Source organism: Phyllostomus hastatus, unplaced genomic scaffold (assembly GCF_019186645.2).
Source record: "Phyllostomus hastatus isolate PE091 unplaced genomic scaffold, TTU_PhHast_1.1 phas_scaffold_60, whole genome shotgun sequence".
In the NCBI taxonomy this organism is placed as follows: Eukaryota; Metazoa; Chordata; class Mammalia; order Chiroptera; family Phyllostomidae; genus Phyllostomus; species Phyllostomus hastatus.
This window is the reverse complement of record NW_025334038.1, coordinates 14,563,958-14,569,407: the sequence shown is the minus strand read 5'-3', so window position 1 is coordinate 14,569,407 and position 5,450 is coordinate 14,563,958.

Sequence of the window (5,450 nt, the reverse complement as noted above, 5' to 3'; positions counted from 1 at the left end):
TCCTTTATTATCATTTTAATGTTCTTGGAGTCAATGGTGGCCTTGCTCTCATTTTTCATATTAGTTATATGCATCTTCTCTGTTTTTTCTTTGTTAACTTGGCTAGAGGTTTATCAATTTTATTGATCAAAACCAAGAACTAGCTTTTGGTTTTGTTTTCTCTATCCATTTCCTGTTCTCAGTTTCATTAATTTCTGCACTAATTTTTATTTCTTTTCTTCCATTTACTTTATATTTAACACACTCGTCTTTCTCTAGCTTCTTAAGGTGGAAGCTTAGATTGTTGACTTTAGGTCTCCTTTACTTTCTATATAATTTAATAAATTATATATTCAGTGCTCTAAATTTCCTTGATACAGCTTTTGCTGCATCTCAACAAATTTTAGTGTTGTATTTCATTTTCATTTAGTTGAAAGTGTTTTCAGGGGAGAATGCATAGGGTTTACAGGAACAAATTTAAAGGACACATGGACAAAAACTAGGGGGAGGGTGGTAATGGGAGGGAAGTAGGGAGGATTGGGTGGGTGGCTGGAATGGGAGTAAAAGGGAGAAAACTGTACTTGAACAAAGATTAAAATAAAAAAATGCAAATTCAAAAAAAATTTTCCTTGAGACTTGTTATTTCACTCTTGTGTTATTTAGAAATGTGTTGTTTAAAGTCCAAATATTTGGGGATTTTCCAACTACATCTGTTATTGATTTCTAATTTAACTTAATCATGGTCTAATAGCAGACATTGTATGACTTCTATTCTTTTAAATGTAAGGGATGTTTTATGGCCAAGAATATAGCTTATCTTGGTGAATATTCCATGTGAGCTTGTGAAGAATGTACATTCTGCTGTCATTGAATATTCTATAGATGTCAATTTGGTTTACTTGATTAATGATGTGATTCACTTCAACTATGTTCTTAATGATTTTCTACATACTATCTGCCAATTACTCAGAGAATAGTGTTGAAATCTCCAACTATAAAATGAATTTATCTTTCTCCTTGCACTTCTATTAGATTTTGACTCACATATTTTGACACTATGTTGTTAGTTGTATACATATTAAATATGTTATATCTTCTTAAAATTGACCCCTTTATCATTTTGTGATGTCTCTCTATCCCTGGTAATTTTTCTTGCTCTGAAGTCTGCTTTGTGTGAAGTGAATACAACTATTCCAGCTTTCTTTTGATTAGTGTTAGAACAATATATTTTTCCTCTATCATTTTACTTTCAATCTATCTTGATATTGAAAGTAGATTTTATGTTTTCTCTTCATTGCCCTTGATCACTGTTTAATTTTTTCACATTCTCTGGTTTTGAGCATTTTATATATTGATATGATTTCACTTTTTCTCCTCTCTTAGCATATCAATTACACTTTTAAAAAACTTTTATTTAATTATTTTATGGCCATTTATTATTCATATTTTTGGTCTCTTTTATTTTATTCTTCTTCCTCTTAAAGAAGATCCTTTAAGCCCTGTCTGGCATAGCTCAGTGGATTGAGCGCGGGCTGCGAACCAAAACATCGCAGGTTCGATTCCTAGTTAGGGCACATGCCTGGGTTGCAGGCCATGTCCCCAGTGGAGGCCACGTGAGAGCCAACCACACATTGATGTTTCTCTCTCTCTCTTTCTCCCTCCCTTCCCCTCTAGAAATGAATAAATAAAATCTTAAAATAAATAAATAAATAAATAAATAAAGACCCTTTAATGTTTCTTGCAACAGTGGTTTGGAGGTGATGAACTCCTTTAGCTTTTTCTTGTCTGGGAAACTCTTTATCTGTCCTTCAATTCTAAGTGACACCTTTTCTGGATAGCTACATTACTCTGGATAGAGTAATCTTGGTTGTAAGTCCTTGCTTTTCATCACTTTGAATATTGCAAATCCCTTCTGGCCTGAAATATTTCTGTTGGAAAACCAGCTAAACATGTTATGTAGGTAAATAACAGTTTTTCTGTTGCTGCTTTTATGATTTTCTCTTTGTCTTTAGCCTTTGGCATTTTATTTTATGTATTTAAAAATATATTTTATTGATTATGCTCTTACAGTTGTCCCATTTTTCCCCTTTATTCTCCTCCTCCCTGCACCCGCATCCCTCACCAGTATTCTCCTACCTTAGTTCATGTCCATGGGTCATACATATAAGATCTTTGGCTTCTCCATTTCCCATACTATTCTTAACATCTCCCTGTCTATTTTGTACCTACCATTTATGTTTCTTATTCCTGGTACCTTTTCCCCAATTCTCCCCCCTCACCCTTGGCTTCACCCTGCTTTCAGTCACTCCCCCCACTACCCACAAGCAAATTAGGCACTTCTGGTGCTGATTCCAAGGTGGGTGGGTTTGTGTACATTCTAGGACCCCATGGGTCTCTCCAACTAACTCTCCTGTGGGGCTGGGAGTTTCCCATTGCCACAACTTCCACAGGTTTTTACAGTCAGATGTTCTGAGGCTTTCTTTTTCTGAGCTGGAATCCTGGGTTGCACAATCTGTCTCACTCCCCAGTTGTTTCTGCTGGTTTATACTCATGCAAATGTGGAACTGCCTGATCCACCAGCTGCTGCCTTGCCCACCCAGTCCTCCAGCCACTGCCTTGCCATGCATCCTCTTTGCCCCAGCTGCCCATCTCTGTCTGCCCCTCCTACCAGTCTGAAGGAATGTTTCTTCTTTAACTCCTTGGTTGTCAGACTTCCATACAGCTCAATTTTCTGGCAGCTTTGGTTGTTTTTTGTTTTTACATTTGTTGTTATCCTTCTTTTGGTTGTGTAAGGTGGCAAAGTGTATCTACCTATGCCTCCATCTTGGCCAGAAGTCCTGAACAGCAGAGTTTAAAACTGCCAAAGGCCAGGACAACTCCCCGCATCTCTTGGGTCAGCCAGACAGACCTGTCAGGCTTCTAGTCCAAAGCTGAGAGTCTCCTATCATGCATTTGAAACAAGATGGTGTCTGATTCTAACTAAAGCTGCAGTCCAACTTCATCCCAACTTATTGCTTGATTGAATCAGAAAGAGAAAACCTTTCTGGTAGGAAATAATATACTATTAAGTTGTAGTTCCTTTATAAACAGTTTTGAACATACTGCAAAAATTGTAAGTCAGGCAAAGAAACAGGAAAATATAACCAATAATCAAGAAAATAAAGACAATGTATTTGGACCCACAGATGATCCAGATGCTGGAATAAGATGGCAATGATTTAAATATAATAATATATTAAGGAAGGTAGAAGAAAGGTGGCAAAATAGGTAAAAATATGGAGATTTTTCACAGAGAGGTGGAATGTGTAAAGAAAAATCACATGGACATTCTAGAACTGAAAACTTTGATATCTGAAGTTAATAACATTGGATAGGATACACAGAGATTGAACACAGGAGAATACAGAATTAGTGAACTTGAATAAAGATAGATAGAAACTACTCAAATTAGCATAGGGAGAAAGAAGAGAATAAATGAGAAGGGGTGGATGGCAGCTGTAACCCCTCTATACTCTTTGATTGTTTAGCCACTTACATGTATAACTTGTTTTTTTAGGACTTGTGCAGTGTGCTCCTACCTAATGAAGAGTCCTGTGGGACTCAGTGCCCACACTCTGGCCCTTGTGCTCATTGGTGGTGGGTGGGTGCAGGGGACTCGGGTTTTAGGTCTAGCTTTACTACCAACTTACTGTGGGACCTGAGTTTTCTTGTCTTCCAAACAACAGACAGTGATGAATACTTTGTTCCAGTGGGGTGAAATGACTTGCCTGAAACAACATAGATTCTCCAGACCCTAGTTAGACTTTTTACTACCCAGTCATTCCCACCCAGTTCCAGCACACAAACTTCATCTGGAAGAGCTGTTGTCCCTCCCTCATATAACTAACTTTGTAATAGAACCTGAACTCTGTCTGTGGCCTTTGGAGACCACACAGCAGGGACATGCCATCCATTAAGATCCTGCATTCCCATGGTTGGCCACATTTGGTTCCAGCCTCTGCCAAAACTGGGGACACCTGCACCTGTCCCCCATCCCCTGCCCAACACTCGCTCTGCTGAGGTATCTATAGGACCAACATTAACTAAAGGGTCCTCACCTGGAGTCAGACAGATTTGGGGGCACATTCTAAATCTTTCCATACTCACTGTGTGCATTTGAAAAGTAGTTTAACCTCTTTGAGCCTCAGTTTCCTCATCTGGGTAAAATGGGAGACCAGCAGCATGTATCTCTTAAGATTGCATGGAAGATTAAATCAAACAATGCATATCATGGACACCCTCTGGCCCTTACTTAGCACAGGTCCAGGTGAACAGAGCACTAGAAAGATTATGGTGTGCATAATCTTCCCTACATACATAATTTAAAATAAAAATAATACTAAACTATAAAATATGTGCAGTAAAGCCCATCAGAATTCTGACTTTCAATGATTGATTGCCTCTCAATTGCCTGATTGCATCTTATATGAGACCTGACTAGGAGCCAAACCTGAACTGGCAACTTTTTGTTTTGCGGAAGGATGCCCAACCAACTGAACCAAACCAGTCAGGCTGTTAGGGTGGAATGAGTGGCCAGGGAGTAAATAAAGGCAGGGGCCTCACTATTACAATCTAACAAAGCACTTAATACACGAGGCTAAATGCAATGGCTCACATGTTGACCCAGTAATCCTGAGCCTTATCTGATAAGGCTGCCAAGCGTACTGAACAACAAGTAAATTATGATAGTGTAGGGGAGAGCCCTTAAAAGTCTGTGTGTATCCTCTCCAATAGTTGGGAAAAGAAAAACCTTGAGACTGTGTATTCATCCCAAGTCCTAGAAGGGAGAAAGGGTGGGGGTCCATAGTGTTCAAAGAAAAAATTGATAAAACAACTTTGGTTAACTGCCTGCCTCCTGCCACATATGCAAAAATGAACAAATAGAGTATGGAGCAATATAAATATTTGGGCTAACAGACCCCCCACCCATACCTACATTTAGGTAGTCATGTCTCCCCTGGAAATGTGGTATCAACCACATTTACCCACAAACCATATAAGTAAATGTAACTTCTTCACCCCTACCCCACCAACAATGTAAGTTCTTAGAACAAAGGACTCTTTCTCTTGGCCTCTTCTCTTGGTCTTGTGGCTCTCTTGCCACACAGGGGACCCTTGGCCAGCCAGCCTCTGACTGGTAGGCAGGCTGCTGGCTACCTCTTTTGGCCACCCAGCCTCTGGCCACCTGGCCTCTGGCCTCTGGCCATCTGGGTACTGGCCACCGAACATTTTGCCACTCAACTTTTGCCACCCCTGCTCTAGTCACCATTGCTTTGCTTTCCTATTAGAACTTAGCATTAATAAACTTCGCTTGCATGCTAGTAGGCTAGTGGGCCTGTAATTCTTTACTGTGTGGGTGACAAAAACTGAGTTTCTTGGAGTTTCTCCCATAACAAGGTCTTGACAGATTCCTTTAAAACTTATTTCTCCCA